The sequence below is a fragment of the Misgurnus anguillicaudatus genome, chromosome 10 (assembly GCF_027580225.2).
Source record: "Misgurnus anguillicaudatus chromosome 10, ASM2758022v2, whole genome shotgun sequence".
NCBI classification, from domain to species: Eukaryota; Metazoa; Chordata; class Actinopteri; order Cypriniformes; family Cobitidae; genus Misgurnus; species Misgurnus anguillicaudatus.
The window spans coordinates 4,910,588-4,935,807 of record NC_073346.2 but is presented as its reverse complement, the minus strand read 5'-3'; the positions used below and the strand labels follow the sequence as shown (position 1 = coordinate 4,935,807).

Sequence of the window (25,220 nt, the reverse complement as noted above, 5' to 3'; positions counted from 1 at the left end):
AATCTCCATCTCATTAATTTCCATAGCCTCTAGGGGAAAAAAAGGAAAAAGAAAGGGCCCCAACAGAAGAACAAGGTCTAAGACCTTCAGCTTAATAGATCATTTTCACTTCAAAAATTCTTTTTGGGGTTATGATAGCTGGTGTTAGGGCAGGGTGTAGTTTATGGTTAATTTATTTCGGGTAAATAGTAAAAAAGCAAGGGGATGGATTGAGGTTCAGAATGGGGTAGGGTTGTCCTTTTAAAGTACCAATCTAAGAGGTTTACTGATTTTGGGGTAAGGAAGGTAGTTGGCTGGGGCAGTAGAAGGGAATGTTTTTAAAAAAGGAGGTAAAGAAACTTTTTAAATTATAAACAAGCAGACAAAATAAACAAAAAGACGGGGGGAATAAACAGGAAGGCTGTCCTCACAAATGGGGAGCGTGTGTTATATGCTGCGTTCTGGATTGAGGATTCGGCTCGACGACTAAGCCTGGGCGTAAGATCCTCGTTAGTATAGTGGACAGTATCTCCGCCTGTCACGCGGAAGACCGGGGTTCGATTCCCCGACGGGGAGATCTCCTTTTCGTTTGACTTCTCAAACAACTTGCACGAGCCACCTTTACGCATCAAAATCGTCTGAAGAAGTGCGCTGCGTTGCTCTCGTTCTCACGATGGGGTCGAGCAAAAAGCAATGCGTTGGCCGGGAATCGAACCCGGGTCAACTGCTTGGAAGGCAGCTATGCTCACCACTATACCACCAACGCAGGCAGAAAGGTGTTGCTCAACAGGACCTTTGAATGTCCTGAACCAACAGTTGTTTTAGAGCTGCACTGAATTGATCACGGATTCAGTCGATTCCCTTCCTCGCCTCGCCGGTGTCTGTAACTGGATAACCACAGAATCCCAAGAGTACTCTTTCGAAGGGGAGGTTGGTCGGCGTGATGCCAGAGGGAGAGAGAGAAGTCCTCGTTAGTATAGTGGACAGTATCTCCGCCTGTCACGCGGAAGACCGGGGTTCGATTCCCCGACGGGGAGGTTTCCTTTTTTCTGGACTGCCGATTGAAATGCAAGAGTTAACGGCACGAGCTGAGCGCTGCTCTTAGTTTGCCGTTTTCGCACCTCTCGCCGTCCCTATGTTGGAGTCACAAGTCGCCTTTGTTTAAAGCCACTGAACACTGGTGATGAAGCCACTGAACACTGGTGATGGGAGAAACGAAACTATTCGAAGCTTCGAATCGATTGAACCAATTGCTTCGGAAATTGATTCAGTTCTTCGAAGCGTTCGAAACACCACACTCGCTGGCGACACCTGCTGGCCAAAATAGTGTTAAAGCAGATCTTTCCAAACATTTTACACTTTGTTTTACAAAATAATAGCAAGATTTGTATTAATACATGTTTAAAACAATTATTTAACCTTATTAAGACATAATTAAAAGTGTATTGTGTGTTTTTCAGTTGTATTTAGGCCAAACAAATCATTAAAACCCTCTCCCCTTTTAATAATGCACATTTTTGTCATTAAATCTGTCTATAAACAAAAAGTAAACAAAATGGTAGTGTTATTAGCCAGAAGGATGCATGTTTTATGAACTTGCGTAATAAAACTGACCCGAGTTTACCTGACCATATTAGACACTGGTCATTTGTGACCAACTCCCCCTAGTGGTGAACCATCGGATTTTCGAAAGGTTTCAAAACAGTTATGACGTAACGAAGCGTCGTTTGCTAAAATCACGTGCAGTTATGACGTAATGAAGCCTCGTTTGCTAAAATCACGTGACTTGGCCAGTTTGAAACAAGCTCCGAGCAAATCGATTCGAAACTAGGGTTTTGAAAAGTTTCGAAGCCTCATAAAGCAGTGCTTCGGAAGCGACCATCGTTACTGAACACCTCGCGACAAACCCGACCATAACGAAAGATTTTCTGCAATTGACCAAAGCTACGCAGCTCTGTTGTGAGCAGAGCACCCAAAAATACAATAAACTCACAACGTCCTCCTCCACGGAAATCTTTAGTAAAAGGCGAAAGATTTATACGTAGTTGAAGGAAAACTTGAGTTATGTCCAACAAACCTCGACCCAGTGTGCTCCCTGTGCCACACCATAATGTTCAAAAAGGGTAATTTCTGGATCAGGATCCACCCAGACCCTTCCACCTCGGAGGAGCAAAAGAGGTAGAAATACCTTCCTGCGCAAAATAAAGACACAGGCACAGGCTACTAACATGTCACAGTGTGATCTTTTGCTGAGAGGTTTTGGGGAATGAAACTCTGTGCACATTACACAGAGGATGCACCGGCACAGGTTATCTCCAATCTCCATCTCATTAATTTCCATAGCCTCTAGGGGAAAAAAAGGAAAAAGAAAGGGCCCCAACAGAAGAACAAGGTCTAAGACCTTCAGCTTAATAGATCATTTTCACTTCAAAAATTCTTTTTGGGGTTATGATAGCTGGTGTTAGGGCAGGGTGTAGTTTATGGTTAATTTATTTCGGGTAAATAGTAAAAAAGCAAGGGGATGGATTGAGGTTCAGAATGGGGTAGGGTTGTCCTTTTAAAGTACCAATCTAAGGGGTTTACTGATTTTGGGGTAAGGAAGGTAGTAGGCTGGGGCAGTAGAAGGGAATGTTTTTTAAAAAAGGAGGTAAAGAAACTTTTTAAATTATAAACAAGCAGACAAAATAAACAAAAAGACGGGGGGAATAAACAGGAAGGCTGTCCTCACAAATGGGGAGCGTGTGTTATATGCTGCGTTCTGGATTGAGGATTCGGCTCGACGACTAAGCCTGGGCGAAAGATCCTCGTTAGTATAGTGGACAGTATCTCCGCCTGTCACGCGGAAGACCGGGGTTCGATTCCCCGACGGGGAGATCTCCTTTTCGTTTGACTTCTCAAACAACTTGCACGAGCCACCTTTACGCATCAAAATCGTCTGAAGAAGTGCGCTGCGTTGCTCTCGTTCTCACGATGGGGTCGAGCAAAACGCAATGCGTTGGCCGGGAATCGAACCCGGGTCAACTGCTTGGAAGGCAGCTATGCTCACCACTATACCACCAACGCAGGCAGAAAGGTGTTGCTCAACAGGACCTTTGAATGTCCTGAACCAACAGTTGTTTTAGAGCTGCACTGAATTGATCACGGATTCAGTCGATTCCCTTCCTCGCCTCGCCGGTGTCTGTAACTGGATAACCACAGAATCCCAAGAGTACTCTTTCGAAGGGGAGGTTGGTCGGCGTGATGCCAGAGCGAGAGAGAGAAGTCCTCGTTAGTATAGTGGACAGTATCTCCGCCTGTCACGCGGAAGACCGGGGTTCGATTCCCCGACGGGGAGGTTTGCTTTGTTTCTGGACTGCCGATTGAAATGCAAGAGTTAACGGCACGAGCTGAGCGCTGCTCTTAGTTTGCCGTTTTCGCACCTCTCGCCATCCCTATGTTGGAGTCACAAGTCGCCTTTGTTTAAAGCCACTGAACACTGGTGATGAAGCCACTGAACACTGGTGATGGGAGAAACGAAACTATTCGAAGCTTCGAATCGATTGAACCAATTGCTTCGGAAATTGATTCAGTTCTTCGAAGCGTTCGAAACACCACACTCGCTGGTGACACCTGCTGGCCAAAATAGTGTTAAAGCAGAACTTTCCAAACATTTTACACTTTGTTTTACAAAATAATAGCAAGATTTGTATTAATACATGTTTAAAACAATTATTTAACCTTATTAAGACATAATTAAAAGTGTATTGTGTGTTTTTCAGTTGTATTTAGGCCAAACAAATCATTAAAACCCTCTCCCCTTTTAATAATGCACATTTTTGTCATTAAATCTGTCTATAAACAAAAAGTAAACAAAATGGTAGTGTTATTAGCCAGAAGGATGCATGTTTTATGAACTTGCGTAATAAAACTGACCCGAGTTTACCTGACCATATTAGACACTGGTCATTTGTGACCAACTCCCCCTAGTGGTGAACCATCGGATTTTCGAAAGGTTTCAAAACAGTTATGACGTAACGAAGCGTCGTTTGCTAAAATCACGTGCAGTTATGACGTAATGAAGCCTCGTTTGCTAAAATCACGTGACTTGGCCAGTTTGAAACAAGCTCCGAGCAAATCGATTCGAAACTAGGGTTTTGAAAAGTTTCGAAGCCTCATAAAGCAGTGCTTCGGAAGCAACCATCGTTACTGAACACCTCGCGACAAACCCGACCATAACGAAAGATTTTCTGCAATTGACCAAAGCTACGCAGCTCTGCTGTGAGCAGAGCACCCAAAAATACAATAAACTCACAACGTTCTCCTCCACGGAAATCTTTAGTAAAAGGCGAAAGATTTATACGTAGTTGAAGGAAAACTTGAGTTATGTCCAACAAACCTCGACCCAGTGTGCTCCCTGTGCCACACCATAATGTTCAAAAAGGGTAATTTCTGGTTCAGGATCCACCCAGACCCTTCCACCTCGGAGGAGCAAAAGAGGTAGAAATACCTTCCTGCGCAAAATAAAGACACAGGCACAGGCTACTAACATGTCACAGTGTGATCTTTTGCTGAGAGGTTTTGGGGAATGAAACTCTGTGCACATTACACAGAGGATGCACCGGCACAGGTTATCTCCAATCTCCATCTCATTAATTTCCATAGCCTCTAGGGGAAAAAAAGGAAAAAGAAAGGGCCCCAACAGAAGAACAAGGTCTAAGACCTTCAGCTTAATAGATCATTTTCACTTCAAAAATTCTTTTTGGGGTTATGATAGCTGGTGTTAGGGCAGGGTGTAGTTTATGGTTAATTTATTTCGGGTAAATAGTAAAAAAGCAAGGGGATGGATTGAGGTTCAGAATGGGGTAGGGTTGTCCTTTTAAAGTACCAATCTAAGGGGTTTACTGATTTTGGGGTAAGGAAGGTAGTTGGCTGGGGCAGTAGAAGGGAATGTTTTTTAAAAAAGGAGGTAAAGAAACTTTTTAAATTATAAACAAGCAGACAAAATAAACAAAAAGACGGGGGGAATAAACAGGAAGGCTGTCCTCACAAATGGGGAGCGTGTGTTATATGCTGCGTTCTGGATTGAGGATTCGGCTCGACGACTAAGCCTGGGCGAAAGATCCTCGTTAGTATAGTGGACAGTATCTCCGCCTGTCACGCGGAAGACCGGGGTTCGATTCCCCGACGGGGAGATCTCCTTTTCGTTTGACTTCTCAAACAACTTGCACGAGCCACCTTTACGCATCAAAATCGTCTGAAGAAGTGCGCTGCGTTGCTCTCGTTCTCACGATGGGGTCGAGCAAAAAGCAATGCGTTGGCCGGGAATCGAACCCGGGTCAACTGCTTGGAAGGCAGCTATGCTCACCACTATACCACCAACGCAGGCAGAAAGGTGTTGCTCAACAGGACCTTTGAATGTCCTGAACCAACAGTTGTTTTAGAGCTGCACTGAATTGATCACGGATTCAGTCGATTCCCTTCCTCGCCTCGCCGGTGTCTGTAACTGGATAACCACAGAATCCCAAGAGTACTCTTTCGAAGGGGAGGTTGGTCGGCGTGATGCCAGAGCGAGAGAGAGAAGTCCTCGTTAGTATAGTGGACAGTATCTCCGCCTGTCACGCGGAAGACCGGGGTTCGATTCCCCGACGGGGAGGTTTGCTTTGTTTCTGGACTGCCGATTGAAATGCAAGAGTTAACGGCACGAGCTGAGCGCTGCTCTTAGTTTGCCGTTTTCGCACCTCTCGCCATCCCTATGTTGGAGTCACAAGTCGCCTTTGTTTAAAGCCACTGAACACTGGTGATGAAGCCACTGAACACTGGTGATGGGAGAAACGAAACTATTCGAAGCTTCGAATCGATTGAACCAATTGCTTCGGAAATTGATTCAGTTCTTCGAAGCGTTCGAAACACCACACTCGCTGGTGACACCTGCTGGCCAAAATAGTGTTAAAGCAGAACTTTCCAAACATTTTACACTTTGTTTTACAAAATAATAGCAAGATTTGTATTAATACATGTTTAAAACAATTATTTAACCTTATTAAGACATAATTAAAAGTGTATTGTGTGTTTTTCAGTTGTATTTAGGCCAAACAAATCATTAAAACCCTCTCCCCTTTTAATAATGCACATTTTTGTCATTAAATCTGTCTATAAACAAAAAGTAAACAAAATGGTAGTGTTATTAGCCAGAAGGATGCATGTTTTATGAACTTGCGTAATAAAACTGACCCGAGTTTACCTGACCATATTAGACACTGGTCATTTGTGACCAACTCCCCCTAGTGGTGAACCATCGGATTTTCGAAAGGTTTCAAAACAGTTATGACGTAACGAAGCGTCGTTTGCTAAAATCACGTGCAGTTATGACGTAATGAAGCCTCGTTTGCTAAAATCACGTGACTTGGCCAGTTTGAAACAAGCTCCGAGCAAATCGATTCGAAACTAGGGTTTTGAAAAGTTTCGAAGCCTCATAAAGCAGTGCTTCGGAAGCAACCATCGTTACTGAACACCTCGCGACAAACCCGACCATAACGAAAGATTTTCTGCAATTGACCAAAGCTACGCAGCTCTGCTGTGAGCAGAGCACCCAAAAATACAATAAACTCACAACGTCCTCCTCCACGGAAATCTTTAGTAAAAGGCGAAAGATTTATACGTAGTTGAAGGAAAACTTGAGTTATGTCCAACAAACCTCGACCCAGTGTGCTCCCTGTGCCACACCATAATGTTCAAAAAGGGTAATTTCTGGTTCAGGATCCACCCAGACCCTTCCACCTCGGAGGAGCAAAAGAGGTAGAAATACCTTCCTGCGCAAAATAAAGACACAGGCACAGGCTACTAACATGTCACAGTGTGATCTTTTGCTGAGAGGTTTTGGGGAATGAAACTCTGTGCACATTACACAGAGGATGCACCGGCACAGGTTATCTCCAATCTCCATCTCATTAATTTCCATAGCCTCTAGGGGAAAAAAAGGAAAAAGAAAGGGCCCCAACAGAAGAACAAGGTCTAAGACCTTCAGCTTAATAGATCATTTTCACTTCAAAAATTCTTTTTGGGGTTATGATAGCTGGTGTTAGGGCAGGGTGTAGTTTATGGTTAATTTATTTCGGGTAAATAGTAAAAAAGCAAGGGGATGGATTGAGGTTCAGAATGGGGTAGGGTTGTCCTTTTAAAGTACCAATCTAAGGGGTTTACTGATTTTGGGGTAAGGAAGGTAGTTGGCTGGGGCAGTAGAAGGGAATGTTTTTTAAAAAAGGAGGTAAAGAAACTTTTTAAATTATAAACAAGCAGACAAAATAAACAAAAAGACGGGGGGAATAAACAGGAAGGCTGTCCTCACAAATGGGGAGCGTGTGTTATATGCTGCGTTCTGGATTGAGGATTCGGCTCGACGACTAAGCCTGGGCGAAAGATCCTCGTTAGTATAGTGGACAGTATCTCCGCCTGTCACGCGGAAGACCGGGGTTCGATTCCCCGACGGGGAGATCTCCTTTTCGTTTGACTTCTCAAACAACTTGCACGAGCCACCTTTACGCATCAAAATCGTCTGAAGAAGTGCGCTGCGTTGCTCTCGTTCTCACGATGGGGTCGAGCAAAAAGCAATGCGTTGGCCGGGAATCGAACCCGGGTCAACTGCTTGGAAGGCAGCTATGCTCACCACTATACCACCAACGCAGGCAGAAAGGTGTTGCTCAACAGGACCTTTGAATGTCCTGAACCAACAGTTGTTTTAGAGCTGCACTGAATTGATCACGGATTCAGTCGATTCCCTTCCTCGCCTCGCCGGTGTCTGTAACTGGATAACCACAGAATCCCAAGAGTACTCTTTCGAAGGGGAGGTTGGTCGGCGTGATGCCAGAGCGAGAGAGAGAAGTCCTCGTTAGTATAGTGGACAGTATCTCCGCCTGTCACGCGGAAGACCGGGGTTCGATTCCCCGACGGGGAGGTTTGCTTTGTTTCTGGACTGCCGATTGAAATGCAAGAGTTAACGGCACGAGCTGAGCGCTGCTCTTAGTTTGCCGTTTTCGCACCTCTCGCCATCCCTATGTTGGAGTCACAAGTCGCCTTTGTTTAAAGCCACTGAACACTGGTGATGAAGCCACTGAACACTGGTGATGGGAGAAACGAAACTATTCGAAGCTTCGAATCGATTGAACCAATTGCTTCGGAAATTGATTCAGTTCTTCGAAGCGTTCGAAACACCACACTCGCTGGCGACACCTGCTGGCCAAAATAGTGTTAAAGCAGATCTTTCCAAACATTTTACACTTTGTTTTACAAAATAATAGCAAGATTTGTATTAATACATGTTTAAAACAATTATTTAACCTTATTAAGACATAATTAAAAGTGTATTGTGTGTTTTTCAGTTGTATTTAGGCCAAACAAATCATTAAAACCCTCTCCCCTTTTAATAATGCACATTTTTGTCATTAAATCTGTCTATAAACAAAAAGTAAACAAAATGGTAGTGTTATTAGCCAGAAGGATGCATGTTTTATGAACTTGCGTAATAAAACTGACCCGAGTTTACCTGACCATATTAGACACTGGTCATTTGTGACCAACTCCCCCTAGTGGTGAACCATCGGATTTTCGAAAGGTTTCAAAACAGTTATGACGTAACGAAGCGTCGTTTGCTAAAATCACGTGCAGTTATGACGTAATGAAGCCTCGTTTGCTAAAATCACGTGACTTGGCCAGTTTGAAACAAGCTCCGAGCAAATCGATTCGAAACTAGGGTTTTGAAAAGTTTCGAAGCCTCATAAAGCAGTGCTTCGGAAGCGACCATCGTTACTGAACACCTCGCGACAAACCCGACCATAACGAAAGATTTTCTGCAATTGACCAAAGCTACGCAGCTCTGCTGTGAGCAGAGCACCCAAAAATACAATAAACTCACGACGTCCTCCTCCACGGAAATCTTTAGTAAAAGGCGAAAGATTTATACGTAGTTGAAGGAAAACTTGAGTTATGTCCAACAAACCTCGACCCAGTGTGCTCCCTGTGCCACACCATAATGTTCAAAAAGGGTAATTTCTGGTTCAGGATCCACCCAGACCCTTCCACCTCGGAGGAGCAAAAGAGGTAGAAATACCTTCCTGCGCAAAATAAAGACACAGGCACAGGCTACTAACATGTCACAGTGTGATCTTTTGCTGAGAGGTTTTGGGGAATGAAACTCTGTGCACATTACACAGAGGATGCACCGGCACAGGTTATCTCCAATCTCCATCTCATTAATTTCCATAGCCTCTAGGGGAAAAAAAGGAAAAAGAAAGGGCCCCAACAGAAGAACAAGGTCTAAGACCTTCAGCTTAATAGATCATTTTCACTTCAAAAATTCTTTTTGGGGTTATGATAGCTGGTGTTAGGGCAGGGTGTAGTTTATGGTTAATTTATTTCGGGTAAATAGTAAAAAAGCAAGGGGATGGATTGAGGTTCAGAATGGGGTAGGGTTGTCCTTTTAAAGTACCAATCTAAGAGGTTTACTGATTTTGGGGTAAGGAAGGTAGTTGGCTGGGGCAGTAGAAGGGAATGTTTTTAAAAAAGGAGGTAAAGAAACTTTTTAAATTATAAACAAGCAGACAAAATAAACAAAAAGACGGGGGGAATAAACAGGAAGGCTGTCCTCACAAATGGGGAGCGTGTGTTATATGCTGCGTTCTGGATTGAGGATTCGGCTCGACGACTAAGCCTAGGCGTAAGATCCTCTTTAGTATAGTGGACAGTATCTCCGCCTGTCACGCGGAAGACCGGGGTTCGATTCCCCGACGGGGAGATCTCCTTTTCGTTTGACTTCTCAAACAACTTGCACGAGCCACCTTTACGCATCAAAATCGTCTGAAGAAGTGCGCTGCGTTCTCACGATGGGGTCGAGCAAAAAGCAATGCGTTGGCCGGGAATCGAACCCGGGTCAACTGCTTGGAAGGCAGCTATGCTCACCACTATACCACCAACGCAGGCAGAAAGGTGTTGCTCAACAGGACCTTTGAATGTCCTGAACCAACAGTTGTTTTAGAGCTGCACTGAATTGATCACGGATTCAGTCGATTCCCTTCCTCGCCTCGCCGGTGTCTGTAACTGGATAACCACAGAATCCCAAGAGTACTCTTTCGAAGGGGAGGTTGGTCGGCGTGATGCCAGAGCGAGAGAGAGAAGTCCTCGTTAGTATAGTGGACAGTATCTCCGCCTGTCACACGGAAGACCGGGGTTCGATTCCCCGACGGGGAGGTTTGCTTTGTTTCTGGACTGCCGATTGAAATGCAAGAGTTAACAGCACGAGCTGAGCGCTGCTCTTAGTTTGCCGTTTTCGCACCTCTCGCCGTCCCTATGTTGGAGTCACAAGTCGCCTTTGTTTAAAGCCACTGAACACTGGTGATGAAGCCACTGAACACTGGTGATGGGAGAAACGAAACTATTCGAAGCTTCGAATCGATTGAACCAATTGCTTCGGAAATTGATTCAGTTCTTCGAAGCGTTCGAAACACCACACTCGCTGGCGACACCTGCTGGCCAAAATAGTGTTAAAGCAGTCTTTCCAAACATTTTACACTTTGTTTTACAAAATAATAGCAAGATTTGTATTAATACATGTTTAAAACAATTATTTAACCTTATTAAGACATAATTAAAAGTGTATTGTGTGTTTTTCAGTTGTATTTAGGCCAAACAAATCATTAAAACCCTCTCCCCTTTTAATAATGCACATTTTTGTCATTAAATCTGTCTATAAACAAAAAGTAAACAAAATGGTAGTGTTATTAGCCAGAAGGATGCATGTTTTATGAACTTGCGTAATAAAACTGACCCGAGTTTACCTGACCATATTAGACACTGGTCATTTGTGACCAACTCCCCCTAGTGGTGAACCATCGGATTTTCGAAAGGTTTCAAAACAGTTATGACGTAACGAAGCGTCGTTTGCTAAAATCACGTGCAGTTATGACGTAATGAAGCCTTGTTTGCTAAAATCACGTGACTTGGCCAGTTTGAAACAAGCTCCGAGCAAATCGATTCGAAACTAGGGTTTTGAAAAGTTTCGAAGCCTCATAAAGCAGTGCTTCGGAAGCGACCATCGTTACTGAACACCTCGCGACAAACCCGACCATAACGAAAGATTTTCTGCAATTGACCAAAGCTACGCAGCTCTGCTGTGAGCAGAGCACCCAAAAATACAATAAACTCACAACGTCCTCCTCCACGGAAATCTTTAGTAAAAGGCGAAAGATTTATACGTAGTTGAAGGAAAACTTGAGTTATGTCCAACAAACCTCGACCCAGTGTGCTCCCTGTGCCACACCATAATGTTCAAAAAGGGTAATTTCTGGTTCAGGATCCACCCAGACCCTTCCACCTCGGAGGAGCAAAAGAGGTAGAAATACCTTCCTGCGCAAAATAAAGACACAGGCACAGGCTACTAACATGTCACAGTGTGATCTTTTGCTGAGAGGTTTTGGGGAATGAAACTCTGTGCACATTACACAGAGGATGCACCGGCACAGGTTATCTCCAATCTCCATCTCATTAATTTCCATAGCCTCTAGGGGAAAAAAAGGAAAAAGAAAGGGCCCCAACAGAAGAACAAGGTCTAAGACCTTCAGCTTAATAGATCATTTTCACTTCAAAAATTCTTTTTGGGGTTATGATAGCTGGTGTTAGGGCAGGGTGTAGTTTATGGTTAATTTATTTCCGGTAAATAGTAAAAAAGCAAGGGGATGGATTGAGGTTCAGAATGGGGTAGGGTTGTCCTTTTAAAGTACCAATCTAAGAGGTTTACTGATTTTGGGGTAAGGAAGGTAGTTGGCTGGGGCAGTAGAAGGGAATGTTTTTAAAAAAGGAGGTAAAGAAACTTTTTAAATTATAAACAAGCAGACAAAATAAACAAAAAGACGGGGGGAATAAACAGGAAGGCTGTCCTCACAAATGGGGAGCGTGTGTTATATGCTGCGTTCTGGATTGAGGATTCGGCTCGACGACTAAGACTGGGCGTAAGATCCTCGTTAGTATAGTGGACAGTATCTCCGCCTGTCACGCGGAAGACCGGGGTTCGATTCCCCGACGGGGAGATCTCCTTTTCGTTTGACTTCTCAAACAACTTGCACGAGCCACCTTTACGCATCAAAATCGTCTGAAGAAGTGCGCTGCGTTGCTCTCGTTCTCACGATGGGGTCGAGCAAAAAGCAATGCGTTGGCCGGGAATCGAACCCGGGTCAACTGCTTGGAAGGCAGCTATGCTCACCACTATACCACCAACGCAGGCAGAAAGGTGTTGCTCAACAGGACCTTTGAATGTCCTGAACCAACAGTTGTTTTAGAGCTGCACTGAATTGATCACGGATTCAGTCGATTCCCTTCCTCGCCTCGCCGGTGTCTGTAACTGGATAACCACAGAATCCCAAGAGTACTCTTTCGAAGGGGAGGTTGGTCGGCGTGATGCCAGAGCGAGAGAGAGAAGTCCTCGTTAGTATAGTGGACAGTATCTCCGCCTGTCACGCGGAAGACTGGGGTTCGATTCCCCGACGGGGAGGTTTGCTTTGTTTCTGGACTGCCGATTGAAATGCAAGAGTTAACGGCACGAGCTGAGCGCTGCTCTTAGTTTGCCGTTTTCGCACCTCTCGCCATCCCTATGTTGGAGTCACAAGTCGCCTTTGTTTAAAGCCACTGAACACTGGTGATGAAGCCACTGAACACTGGTGATGGGAGAAACGAAACTATTCGAAGCTTCGAATCGATTGAACCAATTGCTTCGGAAATTGATTCAGTTCTTCGAATCGATTGAACCAATTGCTTCGGAAATTGATTCAGTTCTTCGAAGCGTTCGAAACACCACACTCGCTGGCGACACCTGCTGGCCAAAATAGTGTTAAAGCAGATCTTTCCAAACATTTTACACTTTGTTTTACAAAATAATAGCAAGATTTGTATTAATACATGTTTAAAACAATTATTTAACCTTATTAAGACATAATTAAAAGTGTATTGTGTGTTTTTCAGTTGTATTTAGGCCAAACAAATCATTAAAACCCTCTCCCCTTTTAATAATGCACATTTTTGTCATTAAATCTGTCTATAAACAAAAAGTAAACAAAATGGTAGTGTTATTAGCCAGAAGGATGCATGTTTTATGAACTTGCGTAATAAAACTGACCCGAGTTTACCTGACCATATTAGACACTGGTCATTTGTGACCAACTCCCCCTAGTGGTGAACCATCGGATTTTCGAAAGGTTTCAAAACAGTTATGACGTAACGAAGCGTCGTTTGCTAAAATCACGTGCAGTTATGACGTAATGAAGCCTCGTTTGCTAAAATCACGTGACTTGGCCAGTTTGAAACAAGCTCCGAGCAAATCGATTCGAAACTAGGGTTTTGAAAAGTTTCGAAGCCTCATAAAGCAGTGCTTCGGAAGCGACCATCGTTACTGAACACCTCGCGACAAACCCGACCATAACGAAAGATTTTCTGCAATTGACCAAAGCTACGCAGCTCTGCTGTGAGCAGAGCACCCAAAAATACAATAAACTCACGACGTCCTCCTCCACGGAAATCTTTAGTAAAAGGCGAAAGATTTATACATAGTTGAAGGAAAACTTGAGTTATGTCCAACAAACCTCGACCCAGTGTGCTCCCTGTGCCACACCATAATGTTCAAAAAGGGTAATTTCTGGTTCAGGATCCACCCAGACCCTTCCACCTCGGAGGAGCAAAAGAGGTAGAAATACCTTCCTGCGCAAAATAAAGACACAGGCACAGGCTACTAACATGTCACAGTGTGATCTTTTGCTGAGAGGTTTTGGGGAATGAAACTCTGTGCACATTACACAGAGGATGCACCGGCACAGGTTATCTCCAATCTCCATCTCATTAATTTCCATAGCCTCTAGGGGAAAAAAAGGAAAAAGAAAGGGCCCCAACAGAAGAACAAGGTCTAAGACCTTCAGCTTAATAGATCATTTTCACTTCAAAAATTCTTTTTGGGGTTATGATAGCTGGTGTTAGGGCAGGGTGTAGTTTATGGTTAATTTATTTCGGGTAAATAGTAAAAAAGCAAGGGGATGGATTGAGGTTCAGAATGGGGTAGGGTTGTCCTTTTAAAGTACCAATCTAAGAGGTTTACTGATTTTGGGGTAAGGAAGGTAGTTGGCTGGGGCAGTAGAAGGGAATGTTTTTAAAAAAGGAGGTAAAGAAACTTTTTAAATTATAAACAAGCAGACAAAATAAACAAAAAGACGGGGGGAATAAACAGGAAGGCTGTCCTCACAAATGGGGAGCGTGTGTTATATGCTGCGTTCTGGATTGAGGATTCGGCTCGACGACTAAGCCTAGGCGTAAGATCCTCGTTAGTATAGTGGACAGTATCTCCGCCTGTCACGCGGAAGACCGGGGTTCGATTCCCCGACGGGGAGATCTCCTTTTCGTTTGACTTCTCAAACAACTTGCACGAGCCACCTTTACGCATCAAAATCGTCTGAAGAAGTGCGCTGCGTTGCTCTCGTTCTCACGATGGGGTCGAGCAAAAAGCAATGCGTTGGCCGGGAATCGAACCCGGGTCAACTGCTTGGAAGGCAGCTATGCTCACCACTATACCACCAACGCAGGCAGAAAGGTGTTGCTCAACAGGACCTTTGAATGTCCTGAACCAACAGTTGTTTTAGAGCTGCACTGAATTGATCACGGATTCAGTCGATTCCCTTCCTCGCCTCGCCGGTGTCTGTAACTGGATAACCACAGAATCCCAAGAGTACTCTTTCGAAGGGGAGGTTGGTCGGCGTGATGCCAGAGCGAGAGAGAGAAGTCCTCGTTAGTATAGTGGACAGTATCTCCGCCTGTCACACGGAAGACCGGGGTTCGATTCCCTGACGGGGAGGTTTGCTTTGTTTCTGGACTGCCGATTGAAATGCAAGAGTTAACGGCACGAGCTGAGCGCTGCTCTTAGTTTGCCGTTTTCGCACCTCTCGCCGTCCCTATGTTGGAGTCACAAGTCGCCTTTGTTTAAAGCCACTGAACACTGGTGATGAAGCCACTGAACACTGGTGATGGGAGAAACGAAACTATTCGAAGCTTCGAATCGATTGAACCAATTGCTTCGGAAATTGATTCAGTTCTTCGAAGCGTTCGAAACACCACACTCGCTGGCGACACCTGCTGGCCAAAATAGTGTTAAAGCAGTCTTTCCAAACATTTTACACTTTGTTTTACAAAATAATAGCAAGATTTGTATTATAAACATGTTTAAAACAATTATTTAACCTTATTAAGACATAATTAAAAGTGTATTGTGTGTTTTTCAGTTGTATTTAGGCCAAACAAATCATTAAAACCCTCTCCCCTTTTAATAATGCACATTTTTGTCATTAAATCTGTCTATAAACAAAAAGTAAACAAAATGGTAGTGTTATTAGCCAGAAGGATGCATGTTTTATGAACTTGCGTAATAAAACTGACCCGAGTTTACCTGACCATATTAGACACTGGTCATTTGTGACCAACTCCCCCTAGTGGTGAACCATCGGATTTTCGAAAGGTTTCAAAACAGTTATGACGTAACGAAGCGTTGTTTGCTAAAATCACGTGCAGTTATGACGTAATGAAGCCTCGTTTGCTAAAATCACGTGACCTGGCCAGTTTGAAACAAGCTCCGAGCAAATCGATTCGAAACTAGGGTTTTGAAAAGTTTCGAAGCCTCATAAAGCAGTGCTTCGGAAGCGACCATCGTTACTGAACACCTCGCGACAAACCCGACCATAACGAAAGATTTTCTGCAATTGACCAAAGCTACGCAGCTCTGCTGTGAGCAGAGCACCCAAAAATACAATAAACTCACAACGTCCTCCTCCACGGAAATCTTTAGTAAAAGGCGAAAGATTTATACGTAGTTGAAGGAAAACTTGAGTTATGTCCAACAAACCTGGACCCAGTGTGCTCCCTGTGGCACACCATAATGTTCAAAAAGGGTAATTTCTGGTTCAGGATCCACCCAGACCCTTCCACCTCGGAGGAGCAAAAGAGGTAGAAATACCTTCCTGCGCAAAATAAAGACACAGGCACAGGCTACTAACATGTCACAGTGTGATCTTTTGCTGAGAGGTTTTGGGGAATGAAACTCTGTGCACATTACACAGAGGATGCACCGGCACAGGTTATCTCCAATCTCCATCTCATTAATTTCCATAGCCTCTAGGGGAAAAAAAGGAAAAAGAAAGGGCCCCAACAGAAGAACAAGGTCTAAGACCTTCAGCTTAATAGATCATTTTCACTTCAAAAATTCTTTTTGGGGTTATGATAGCTGGTGTTAGGGCAGGGTGTAGTTTATGGTTAATTTATTTCCGGTAAATAGTAAAAAAGCAAGGGGATGGATTGAGGTTCAGAATGGGGTAGGGTTGTCCTTTTAAAGTACCAATCTAAGAGGTTTACTGATTTTGGGGTAAGGAAGGTAGTTGGCTGGGGCAGTAGAAGGGAATGTTTTTAAAAAAGGAGGTAAAGAAACTTTTTAAATTATAAACAAGCAGACAAAATAAACAAAAAGACGGGGGGAATAAACAGGAAGGCTGTCCTCACAAATGGGGAGCGTGTGTTATATGCTGCGTTCTGGATTGAGGATTCGGCTCGACGACTAAGCCTGGGCGTAAGATCCTCGTTAGTATAGTGGACAGTATCTCCGCCTGTCACGCGGAAGACCGGGGTTCGATTCCCCGACGGGGAGATCTCCTTTTCGTTTGACTTCTCAAACAACTTGCACGAGCCACCTTTACGCATCAAAATCGTCTGAAGAAGTGCGCTGCGTTGCTCTCGTTCTCACGATGGGGTCGAGCAAAAAGCAATGCGTTGGCCGGGAATCGAACCCGGGTCAACTGCTTGGAAGGCAGCTATGCTCACCACTATACCACCAACGCAGGCAGAAAGGTGTTGCTCAACAGGACCTTTGAATGTCCTGAACCAACAGTTGTTTTAGAGCTGCACTGAATTGATCACGGATTCAGTCGATTCCCTTCCTCGCCTCGCCGGTGTCTGTAACTGGATAACCACAGAATCCCAAGAGTACTCTTTCGAAGGGGAGGTTGGTCGGCGTGATGCCAGAGCGAGAGAGAGAAGTCCTCGTTAGTATAGTGGACAGTATCTCCGCCTGTCACGCGGAAGACCGGGGTTCGATTCCCCGACGGGGAGGTTTGCTTTGTTTCTGGACTGCCGATTGAAATGCAAGAGTTAACGGCACGAGCTGAGCGCTGCTCTTAGTTTGCCGTTTTCGCACCTCTCGCCGTCCCTATGTTGGAGTCACAAGTCGCCTTTGTTTAAAGCCACTGAACACTGGTGATGAAGCCACTGAACACTGGTGATGGGAGAAACGAAACTATTCGAAGCTTCGAATCGATTGAACCAATTGCTTCGGAAATTGATTCAGTTCTTCGAAGCGTTCGAAACACCACACTCGCTGGCGACACCTGCTGGCCAAAATAGTGTTAAAGCAGATCTTTCCAAACATTTTACACTTTGTTTTACAAAATAATAGCAAGATTTGTATTAATACATGTTTAAAACAATTATTTAACCTTATTAAGACATAATTAAAAGTGTATTGTGTGTTTTTCAGTTGTATTTAGGCCAAACAAATCATTAAAACCCTCTCCCCTTTTAATAATGCACATTTTTGTCATTAAATCTGTCTATAAACAAAAAGTAAACAAAATGGTAGTGTTATTAGCCAGAAGGATGCATGTTTTATGAACTTGCGTAATAAAACTGACCCGAGTTTACCTGACCATATTAGACACTGGTCATTTGTGACCAACTCCCCCTAGTGGTGAACCATCGGATTTTCGAAAGGTTTCAAAACAGTTATGACGTAACGAAGCGTCGTTTGCTAAAATCACGTGCAGCTATGACGTAATGAAGCCTCGTTTGCTAAAATCACGTGACTTGGCCAGTTTGAAACAAGCTCCGAGCAAATCGATTCGAAACTAGGGTTTTGAAAAGTTTCGAAGCCTCATAAAGCAGTGCTTCGGAAGCGACCATCGTTACTGAACACCTCGCGACAAACCCGACCATAACGAAAGATTTTCTGCAATTGACCAAAGCTACGCAGCTCTGCTGTGAGCAGAGCACCCAAAAATACAATAAACTCACAACGTCCTCCTCCACGGAAATCTTTAGTAAAAGGCGAAAGATTTATACGTAGTTGAAGGAAAACTTGAGTTATGTCCAACAAACCTCGACCCAGTGTGCTCCCTGTGCCACACCATAATGTTCAAAAAGGGTAATTTCTGGTTCAGGATCCACCCAGACCCTTCCACCTCGGAGGAGCAAAAGAGGTAGAAATACCTTCCTGCGCAAAATAAAGACACAGGCACAGGCTACTAACATGTCACAGTGTGATCTTTTGCTGAGAGGTTTTGGGGAATGAAACTCTGTGCACATTACACAGAGGATGCACCGGCACAGGTTATCTCCAATCTCCATCTCATTAATTTCCATAGCCTCTAGGGGAAAAAAAGGAAAAAGAAAGGGCCCCAACAGAAGAACAAGGTCTAAGACCTTCAGCTTAATAGATCATTTTCACTTCAAAAATTCTTTTTGGGGTTATGATAGCTGGTGTTAGGGCAGGGTGTAGTTTATGGTTAATTTATTTCGGGTAAATAGTAAAAAAGCAAGGGGATGGATTAAGGTTCAGAATGGGGTAGGGTTGTCCTTTTAAATTACCAATCTAAGGGGTTTACTGATTTTGGGGTAAGGAAGGTAGTTGGCTGGGGCAGTAGAAGGGAATGTTTTTTAAAAAAGGAGGTAAAGAAACTTTTTAAATTATAAACAAGCAGACAAAATAAACAAAAAGACGGGGGGAATAAACAGGAAGGCTGTCCTCACAAATGGGGAGCGTGTGTTATATGCTGCGTTCTGGATTGAGGATTCGGCTCGACGACTAAGCCTGGGCGAAAGATCCTCGTTAGTATAGTGGACAGTATCTCCGCCTGTCACGCGGAAGACCGGGGTTCGATTCCCCGACGGGGAGATCTCCTTTTCGTTTGACTTCTCAAACAACTTGCACGAGCCACCTTTACGCATCAAAATCGTCTGAAGAAGTGCGCTGCGTTGCTCTCGTTCTCACGATGGGGTCGAGCAAAAAGCAATGCGTTGGCCGGGAATCGAACCCGGGTCAACTGCTTGGAAGGCAGCTATGCTCACCACTATACCACCAACGCAGGCAGAAAGGTGTTGCTCAACAGGACCTTTGAATGTCCTGAACCAACAGTTGTTTTAGAGCTGCACTGAATTGATCACGGATTCAGTCGATTCCCTTCCTCGCCTCGCCGGTGTCTGTAACTGGATAACCACAGAATCCCAAGAGTACTCTTTCGAAGGGGAGGTTGGTCGGCGTGATGCCAGAGCGAGAGAGAGAAGTCCTCGTTAGTATAGTGGACAGTATCTCCGCCTGTCACGCGGAAGACCGGGGTTCGATTCCCCGACGGGGAGGTTTGCTTTGTTTCTGGACTGCCGATTGAAATGCAAGAGTTAACGGCACGAGCTGAGCGCTGCTCTTAGTTTGCCGTTTTCGCACCTCTCGCCGTCCCTATGTTGGAGTCACAAGTCGCCTTTGTTTAAAGCCACTGAACACTGGTGATGAAGCCACTGAACACTGGTGATGGGAGAAACGAAACTATTCGAAGCTTCGAATCGATTGAACCAATTGCTTCGGAAATTGATTCAGTTCTTCGAAGCGTTCGAAACACCACACTCGCTGGCGACACCTGCTGGCCAAAATAGTGTTAAAGCAGATCTTTCCAAACATTTTACACTTTGTTTTACAAAATAATAGCAAGATTTGTATTAATACATGTTTAAAACAATTATTTAACCTTATTAAGACATAATTAAAAGTGTATTGTGTGTTTTTCAGTTGTATTTAGGCCAAACAAATCATTAAAACCCTCTCCCCTTTTAATAATGCACATTTTTGTCATTAAATCTGTCTATAAACAAAAAGTAAACAAAATGGTAGTGTTATTAGCCAGAAGGATGCATGTTTTATGAACTTGCGTAATAAAACTGACCCGAGTTTACCTGACCATATTAGACACTGGTCATTTGTGACCAACTCCCCCTAGTGGTGAACCATCGGATTTTCGAAAGGTTTCAAAACAGTTATGACGTAACGAAGCGTCGTTTGCTAAAATCACGTGCAGTTATGACGTAATGAAGCCTCGTTTGCTAAAATCACGTGACTTGGCCAGTTTAAAACAAGCTCCGAGCAAATCGATTCGAAACTAGGGTTTTGAAAAGTTTCGAAGCCTCATAAAGCAGTGCTTCGGAAGCGACCATCGTTACTGAACACCTCGCGACAAACCCGACCATAACGAAAGATTTTCTGCAATTGACCAAAGCTACGCAGCTCTGCTGTGAGCAGAGCACCCAAAAATACAATAAACTCACAACGTCCTCCTCCACGGAAATCTTTAGTAAAAGGCGAAAGATTTATACGTAGTTGAAGGAAAACTTGAGTTATGTCCTACAAACCTCGACCCAGTGTGCTCCCTGTGCCACACCATAATGTTCAAAAAGGGTAATTTCTGGTTCAGGATCCACCCAGACCCTTCCACCTCGGAGGAGCAAAAGAGGTAGAAATACCTTCCTGCGCAAAATAAAGACACAGGCACAGGCTACTAACATGTCACAGTGTGATCTTTTGCTGAGAGGTTTTGGGGAATGAAACTCTGTGCACATTACACAGAGGATGCACCGGCACAGGTTATCTCCAATCTCCATCTCATTAATTTCCATAGCCTCTAGGGGAAAAAAAGGAAAAAGAAAGGGCCCCAACAGAAGAACAAGGTCTAAGACCTTCAGCTTAATAGATCATTTTCACTTCAAAAATTCTTTTTGGGGTTATGATAGCTGGTGTTAGGGCAGGGTGTAGTTTATGGTTAATTTATTTCGGGTAAATAGTAAAAAAGCAAGGGGATGGATTGAGGTTCAGAATGGGGTAGGGTTGTCCTTTTAAAGTACCAATCTAAGAGGTTTACTGATTTTGGGGTAAGGAAGGTAGTTGGCTGGGGCAGTAGAAGGGAATGTTTTTAAAAAAGGAGGTAAAGAAACTTTTTAAATTATAAACAAGCAGACAAAATAAACAAAAAGACGGGGGGAATAAACAGGAAGGCTGTCCTCACAAATGGGGAGCGTGTGTTATATGCTGCGTTCTGGAATGAGGATTCGGCTCGACGACTAAGCCTTGGCGTAAGATCCTCGTTAGTATAGTGGACAGTATCTCCGCCTGTCACGCGGAAGACCGGGGTTCGATTCCCCGACGGGGAGATCTCCTTTTCGTTTGACTTCTCAAACAACTTGCACGAGCCACCTTTACGCATCAAAATCGTCTGAAGAAGTGCGCTGCGTTGCTCTCGTTCTCACGATGGGGTCGAGCAAAAAGCAATGCGTTGGCCGGGAATCGAACCCGGGTCAACTGCTTGGAAGGCAGCTATGCTCACCACTATACCACCAACGCAGGCAGAAAGGTGTTGCTCAACAGGACCTTTGAATGTCCTGAACCAACAGTTGTTTTAGAGCTGCACTGAATTGATCACGGATTCAGTCGATTCCCTTCCTCGCCTCGCCGGTGTCTGTAACTGGATAACCACAGAATCCCAAGAGTACTCTTTCCAAGGGGAGGTTGGTCGGCGTGATGCCAGAGCGAGAGAGAGAAGTCCTCGTTAGTATAGTGGACAGTATCTCCGCCTGTCACGCGGAAGACCGGGGTTCGATTCCCCGACGGGGAGGTTTGCTTTGTTTCTGGACTGCCGATTGAAATGCAAGAGTTAACGGCACGAGCTGAGCGCTGCTCTTAGTTTGCCGTTTTCGCACCTCTCGCCGTCCCCATGTTGGAGTCACAAGTCGCCTTTGTTTAAAGCCACTGAACACTGGTGATGAAGCCACTGAACACTGGTGATGGGAGAAACGAAACTATTCGAAGCTTCGAATCGATTGAACCAATTGCTTCGGAAATTGATTCAGTTCTTCGAAGCGTTCGAAACACCACACTCGCTGGCGACACCTGCTGGCCAAAATAGTGTTAAAGCAGATCTTTCCAAACATTTTACACTTTGTTTTACAAAATAATAGCAAGATTTGTATTAATACATGTTTAAAACAATTATTTAACCTTATTAAGACATAATTAAAAGTGTATTGTGTGTTTTTCAGTTGTATTTAGGCCAAACAAATCATTAAAACCCTCTCCCCTTTTAATAATGCACATTTTTGTCATTAAATCTGTCTATAAACAAAAAGTAAACAAAATGGTAGTGTTATTAGCCAGAAGGATGCATGTTTTATGAACTTGCGTAATAAAACTGACCCGAGTTTACCTGACCATATTAGACACTGGTCATTTGTGACCAACTCCCCCTAGTGGTGAACCATCGGATTTTCGAAAGGTTTCAAAACAGTTATGACGTAACGAAGCGTCGTTTGCTAAAATCACGTGCAGCTATGACGTAATGAAGCCTCGTTTGCTAAAATCACGTGACTTGGCCAGTTTGAAACAAGCTCCGAGCAAATCGATTCGAAACTAGGGTTTTGAAAAGTTTCGAAGCCTCATAAAGCAGTGCTTCGGAAGCGACCATCGTTACTGAACACCTCGCGACAAACCCGACCATAACGAAAGATTTTCTGCAATTGACCAAAGCTACGCAGTTCTGCTGTGAGCAGAGCACCCAAAAATACAATAAACTCACAACGTCCTCCTCCACGGAAATCTTTAGTAAAAGGCGAAAGATTTATACGTAGTTGAAGGAAAACTTGAGTTATGTCCAACAAACCTCGACCCAGTGTGCTCCCTGTGCCACACCATAATGTTCAAAAAGGGTAATTTCTGGTTCAGGATCCACCCAGACCCTTCCACCTCGGAGGAGCAAAAGAGGTAGAAATACCTTCCTGCGCAAAATAAAGACACAGGCACAGGCTACTAACATGTCACAGTGTGATCTTTTGCTGAGAGGTTTTGGGGAATGAAACTCTGTGCACATTACACAGAGGATGCACCGGCACAGGTTATCTCCAATCTCCATCTCATTAATTTCCATAGCCTCTAGGGGAAAAAAAGGAAAAAGAAAGGGCCCCAACAGAAGAACAAGGTCTAAGACCTTCAGCTTAATAGATCATTTTCACTTCAAAAATTCTTTTTGGGGTTATGATAGCTGGTGTTAGGGCAGGGTGTAGTTTATGGTTAATTTATTTCGGGTAAATAGTAAAAAAGCAAGGGGATGGATTGAGGTTCAGAATGGGGTAGGGTTGTCCTTTTAAAGTACCAATCTAAGGGGTTTACTGATTTTGGGGTAAGGAAGGTAGTTGGCTGGGGCAGTAGAAGGGAATGTTTTTTAAAAAAGGAGGTAAAGAAACTTTTTAAATTATAAACAAGCAGACAAAATAAACAAAAAGACGGGGGGAATAAACAGGAAGGCTGTCCTCACAAATGGGGAGCGTGTGTTATATGCTGCGTTCTGGATTGAGGATTCGGCTCGACGACTAAGCCTGGGCGAAAGATCCTCGTTAGTATAGTGGACAGTATCTCCGCCTGTCACGCGGAAGACCGGGGTTCGATTCCCCGACGGGGAGATCTCCTTTTCGTTTGACTTCTCAAACAACTTGCACGAGCCACCTTTACGCATCAAAATCGTCTGAAGAAGTGCGCTGCGTTGCTCTCGTTCTCACGATGGGGTCGAGCAAAAAGCAATGCGTTGGCCGGGAATCGAACCCGGGTCAACTGCTTGGAAGGCAGCTATGCTCACCACTATACCACCAACGCAGGCAGAAAGGTGTTGCTCAACAGGACCTTTGAATGTCCTGAACCAACAGTTGTTTTAGAGCTGCACTGAATTGATCACGGATTCAGTCGATTCCCTTCCTCGCCTCGCCGGTGTCTGTAACTGGATAACCACAGAATCCCAAGAGTACTCTTTCGAAGGGGAGGTTGGTCGGCGTGATGCCAGAGCGAGAGAGAGAAGTCCTCGTTAGTATAGTGGACAGTATCTCCGCCTGTCACGCGGAAGACCGGGGTTCGATTCCCCGACGGGGAGGTTTGCTTTGTTTCTGGACTGCCGATTGAAATGCAAGAGTTAACGGCACGAGCTGAGCGCTGCTCTTAGTTTGCCGTTTTCGCACCTCTCGCCGTCCCTATGTTGGAGTCACAAGTCGCCTTTGTTTAAAGCCACTGAACACTGGTGATGAAGCCACTGAACACTGGTGATGGGAGAAACGAAACTATTCGAAGCTTCGAATCGATTGAACCAATTGCTTCGGAAATTGATTCAGTTCTTCGAAGCGTTCGAAACACCACACTCGCTGGCGACACCTGCTGGCCAAAATAGTGTTAAAGCAGATCTTTCCAAACATTTTACACTTTGTTTTACAAAATAATAGCAAGATTTGTATTAATACATGTTTAAAACAATTATTTAACCTTATTAAGACATAATTAAAAGTGTATTGTGTGTTTTTCAGTTGTATTTAGGCCAAACAAATCATTAAAACCCTCTCCCCTTTTAATAATGCACATTTTTGTCATTAAATCTGTCTATAAACAAAAAGTAAACAAAATGGTAGTGTTATTAGCCAGAAGGATGCATGTTTTATGAACTTGCGTAATAAAACTGACCCGAGTTTACCTGACCATATTGGACACTGGTCATTTGTGACCAACTCCCCCTAGTGGTGAACCATCGGATTTTCGAAAGGTTTCAAAACAGTTATGACGTAACGAAGCGTCATTTGCTAAAATCACGTGCAGTTATGACGTAATTAAGCCTCGTTTGCTAAAATCACGTGACTTGGCCAGTTTGAAACAAGCTCCGAGCAAATCGATTCGAAACTAGGGTTTTGAAAAGTTTCGAAGCCTCATAAAGCAGTGCTTCGGAAGCGACCATCGTTACTGAACACCTCGCGACAAACCCGACCATAACGAAAGATTTTCTGCAATTGACCAAAGCTACGCAGTTCTGCTGTGAGCAGAGCACCCAGAAATACAATAAACTCACAACGTCCTCCTCCACGGAAATCTTTAGTAAAAGGCGAAAGATTTATACGTAGTTGAAGGAAAACTTGAGTTATGTCCAACAAACCTCGACCCAGTGTGCTCCCTGTGCCACACCATAATGTTCAAAAAGGGTAATTTCTGGTTCAGGATCCACCCAGACCCTTCCACCTCGGAGGAGCAAAAGAGGTAGAAATACCTTCCTGCGCAAAATAAAGACACAGGCACAGGCTACTAACATGTC

General features: G+C 44.1%; 40 non-coding genes across 40 annotated transcripts; 18 read left to right on the top strand and 22 right to left on the bottom strand.

Annotated features, from left to right (window-relative positions):
- The first annotated feature begins 483 nt into the window (after positions 1-483).
- Positions 484-555, top strand: trnad-guc (transfer RNA aspartic acid (anticodon GUC)). Its single transcript has one exon. It is a non-coding gene; the product is annotated as a tRNA-Asp (tRNA).
- Positions 556-673: 118 nt separating this feature from the next.
- On the bottom strand, positions 674-745 carry trnag-ucc (transfer RNA glycine (anticodon UCC)). Its single transcript has one exon. It is a non-coding gene; the product is annotated as a tRNA-Gly (tRNA).
- Positions 746-944: 199 nt separating this feature from the next.
- Positions 945-1,016, top strand: trnad-guc (transfer RNA aspartic acid (anticodon GUC)). The gene has a single exon. It is a non-coding gene; the product is annotated as a tRNA-Asp (tRNA).
- A 913-nt stretch (positions 1,017-1,929) lies between these two features.
- On the bottom strand, positions 1,930-2,044 carry LOC141367434 (U5 spliceosomal RNA). The gene has a single exon (XR_012371786.1). It is a non-coding gene; the product is annotated as a U5 spliceosomal RNA (small nuclear RNA).
- A 736-nt stretch (positions 2,045-2,780) lies between these two features.
- Positions 2,781-2,852, top strand: trnad-guc (transfer RNA aspartic acid (anticodon GUC)). Its single transcript has one exon. It is a non-coding gene; the product is annotated as a tRNA-Asp (tRNA).
- Positions 2,853-2,970: 118 nt separating this feature from the next.
- trnag-ucc (transfer RNA glycine (anticodon UCC)) lies at positions 2,971-3,042 on the bottom strand. Its single transcript has one exon. It is a non-coding gene; the product is annotated as a tRNA-Gly (tRNA).
- Positions 3,043-3,241: 199 nt separating this feature from the next.
- trnad-guc (transfer RNA aspartic acid (anticodon GUC)) lies at positions 3,242-3,313 on the top strand. Its single transcript has one exon. It is a non-coding gene; the product is annotated as a tRNA-Asp (tRNA).
- Positions 3,314-4,227: 914 nt separating this feature from the next.
- On the bottom strand, positions 4,228-4,342 carry LOC141367396 (U5 spliceosomal RNA). The gene has a single exon (XR_012371749.1). It is a non-coding gene; the product is annotated as a U5 spliceosomal RNA (small nuclear RNA).
- A 736-nt stretch (positions 4,343-5,078) lies between these two features.
- Positions 5,079-5,150, top strand: trnad-guc (transfer RNA aspartic acid (anticodon GUC)). Its single transcript has one exon. It is a non-coding gene; the product is annotated as a tRNA-Asp (tRNA).
- A 118-nt stretch (positions 5,151-5,268) lies between these two features.
- Positions 5,269-5,340, bottom strand: trnag-ucc (transfer RNA glycine (anticodon UCC)). The gene has a single exon. It is a non-coding gene; the product is annotated as a tRNA-Gly (tRNA).
- Positions 5,341-5,539: 199 nt separating this feature from the next.
- trnad-guc (transfer RNA aspartic acid (anticodon GUC)) lies at positions 5,540-5,611 on the top strand. Its single transcript has one exon. It is a non-coding gene; the product is annotated as a tRNA-Asp (tRNA).
- A 914-nt stretch (positions 5,612-6,525) lies between these two features.
- On the bottom strand, positions 6,526-6,640 carry LOC141367473 (U5 spliceosomal RNA). The gene has a single exon (XR_012371825.1). It is a non-coding gene; the product is annotated as a U5 spliceosomal RNA (small nuclear RNA).
- Positions 6,641-7,376: 736 nt separating this feature from the next.
- trnad-guc (transfer RNA aspartic acid (anticodon GUC)) lies at positions 7,377-7,448 on the top strand. The gene has a single exon. It is a non-coding gene; the product is annotated as a tRNA-Asp (tRNA).
- Positions 7,449-7,566: 118 nt separating this feature from the next.
- On the bottom strand, positions 7,567-7,638 carry trnag-ucc (transfer RNA glycine (anticodon UCC)). Its single transcript has one exon. It is a non-coding gene; the product is annotated as a tRNA-Gly (tRNA).
- A 199-nt stretch (positions 7,639-7,837) lies between these two features.
- On the top strand, positions 7,838-7,909 carry trnad-guc (transfer RNA aspartic acid (anticodon GUC)). Its single transcript has one exon. It is a non-coding gene; the product is annotated as a tRNA-Asp (tRNA).
- Positions 7,910-8,823: 914 nt separating this feature from the next.
- Positions 8,824-8,938, bottom strand: LOC141367531 (U5 spliceosomal RNA). Its single transcript, XR_012371883.1, has one exon. It is a non-coding gene; the product is annotated as a U5 spliceosomal RNA (small nuclear RNA).
- Positions 8,939-9,854: 916 nt separating this feature from the next.
- trnag-ucc (transfer RNA glycine (anticodon UCC)) lies at positions 9,855-9,926 on the bottom strand. Its single transcript has one exon. It is a non-coding gene; the product is annotated as a tRNA-Gly (tRNA).
- A 1,184-nt stretch (positions 9,927-11,110) lies between these two features.
- On the bottom strand, positions 11,111-11,225 carry LOC141367471 (U5 spliceosomal RNA). The gene has a single exon (XR_012371823.1). It is a non-coding gene; the product is annotated as a U5 spliceosomal RNA (small nuclear RNA).
- Positions 11,226-11,960: 735 nt separating this feature from the next.
- trnad-guc (transfer RNA aspartic acid (anticodon GUC)) lies at positions 11,961-12,032 on the top strand. Its single transcript has one exon. It is a non-coding gene; the product is annotated as a tRNA-Asp (tRNA).
- A 118-nt stretch (positions 12,033-12,150) lies between these two features.
- On the bottom strand, positions 12,151-12,222 carry trnag-ucc (transfer RNA glycine (anticodon UCC)). Its single transcript has one exon. It is a non-coding gene; the product is annotated as a tRNA-Gly (tRNA).
- Positions 12,223-13,450: 1,228 nt separating this feature from the next.
- Positions 13,451-13,565, bottom strand: LOC141367540 (U5 spliceosomal RNA). Its single transcript, XR_012371892.1, has one exon. It is a non-coding gene; the product is annotated as a U5 spliceosomal RNA (small nuclear RNA).
- Positions 13,566-14,300: 735 nt separating this feature from the next.
- trnad-guc (transfer RNA aspartic acid (anticodon GUC)) lies at positions 14,301-14,372 on the top strand. The gene has a single exon. It is a non-coding gene; the product is annotated as a tRNA-Asp (tRNA).
- A 118-nt stretch (positions 14,373-14,490) lies between these two features.
- On the bottom strand, positions 14,491-14,562 carry trnag-ucc (transfer RNA glycine (anticodon UCC)). The gene has a single exon. It is a non-coding gene; the product is annotated as a tRNA-Gly (tRNA).
- A 1,185-nt stretch (positions 14,563-15,747) lies between these two features.
- Positions 15,748-15,862, bottom strand: LOC141367470 (U5 spliceosomal RNA). The gene has a single exon (XR_012371822.1). It is a non-coding gene; the product is annotated as a U5 spliceosomal RNA (small nuclear RNA).
- Positions 15,863-16,597: 735 nt separating this feature from the next.
- trnad-guc (transfer RNA aspartic acid (anticodon GUC)) lies at positions 16,598-16,669 on the top strand. Its single transcript has one exon. It is a non-coding gene; the product is annotated as a tRNA-Asp (tRNA).
- A 118-nt stretch (positions 16,670-16,787) lies between these two features.
- Positions 16,788-16,859, bottom strand: trnag-ucc (transfer RNA glycine (anticodon UCC)). Its single transcript has one exon. It is a non-coding gene; the product is annotated as a tRNA-Gly (tRNA).
- Positions 16,860-17,058: 199 nt separating this feature from the next.
- Positions 17,059-17,130, top strand: trnad-guc (transfer RNA aspartic acid (anticodon GUC)). Its single transcript has one exon. It is a non-coding gene; the product is annotated as a tRNA-Asp (tRNA).
- Positions 17,131-18,044: 914 nt separating this feature from the next.
- On the bottom strand, positions 18,045-18,159 carry LOC141367469 (U5 spliceosomal RNA). Its single transcript, XR_012371821.1, has one exon. It is a non-coding gene; the product is annotated as a U5 spliceosomal RNA (small nuclear RNA).
- A 736-nt stretch (positions 18,160-18,895) lies between these two features.
- Positions 18,896-18,967, top strand: trnad-guc (transfer RNA aspartic acid (anticodon GUC)). Its single transcript has one exon. It is a non-coding gene; the product is annotated as a tRNA-Asp (tRNA).
- Positions 18,968-19,085: 118 nt separating this feature from the next.
- Positions 19,086-19,157, bottom strand: trnag-ucc (transfer RNA glycine (anticodon UCC)). The gene has a single exon. It is a non-coding gene; the product is annotated as a tRNA-Gly (tRNA).
- A 199-nt stretch (positions 19,158-19,356) lies between these two features.
- On the top strand, positions 19,357-19,428 carry trnad-guc (transfer RNA aspartic acid (anticodon GUC)). Its single transcript has one exon. It is a non-coding gene; the product is annotated as a tRNA-Asp (tRNA).
- A 914-nt stretch (positions 19,429-20,342) lies between these two features.
- LOC141367468 (U5 spliceosomal RNA) lies at positions 20,343-20,457 on the bottom strand. The gene has a single exon (XR_012371820.1). It is a non-coding gene; the product is annotated as a U5 spliceosomal RNA (small nuclear RNA).
- Positions 20,458-21,192: 735 nt separating this feature from the next.
- trnad-guc (transfer RNA aspartic acid (anticodon GUC)) lies at positions 21,193-21,264 on the top strand. Its single transcript has one exon. It is a non-coding gene; the product is annotated as a tRNA-Asp (tRNA).
- A 118-nt stretch (positions 21,265-21,382) lies between these two features.
- Positions 21,383-21,454, bottom strand: trnag-ucc (transfer RNA glycine (anticodon UCC)). Its single transcript has one exon. It is a non-coding gene; the product is annotated as a tRNA-Gly (tRNA).
- Positions 21,455-21,653: 199 nt separating this feature from the next.
- Positions 21,654-21,725, top strand: trnad-guc (transfer RNA aspartic acid (anticodon GUC)). The gene has a single exon. It is a non-coding gene; the product is annotated as a tRNA-Asp (tRNA).
- Positions 21,726-22,639: 914 nt separating this feature from the next.
- Positions 22,640-22,754, bottom strand: LOC141367537 (U5 spliceosomal RNA). Its single transcript, XR_012371889.1, has one exon. It is a non-coding gene; the product is annotated as a U5 spliceosomal RNA (small nuclear RNA).
- A 736-nt stretch (positions 22,755-23,490) lies between these two features.
- On the top strand, positions 23,491-23,562 carry trnad-guc (transfer RNA aspartic acid (anticodon GUC)). Its single transcript has one exon. It is a non-coding gene; the product is annotated as a tRNA-Asp (tRNA).
- Positions 23,563-23,680: 118 nt separating this feature from the next.
- trnag-ucc (transfer RNA glycine (anticodon UCC)) lies at positions 23,681-23,752 on the bottom strand. The gene has a single exon. It is a non-coding gene; the product is annotated as a tRNA-Gly (tRNA).
- A 199-nt stretch (positions 23,753-23,951) lies between these two features.
- trnad-guc (transfer RNA aspartic acid (anticodon GUC)) lies at positions 23,952-24,023 on the top strand. Its single transcript has one exon. It is a non-coding gene; the product is annotated as a tRNA-Asp (tRNA).
- Positions 24,024-24,937: 914 nt separating this feature from the next.
- LOC141367562 (U5 spliceosomal RNA) lies at positions 24,938-25,052 on the bottom strand. The gene has a single exon (XR_012371914.1). It is a non-coding gene; the product is annotated as a U5 spliceosomal RNA (small nuclear RNA).
- Between the last annotated feature and the right edge of the window lie 168 nt (positions 25,053-25,220).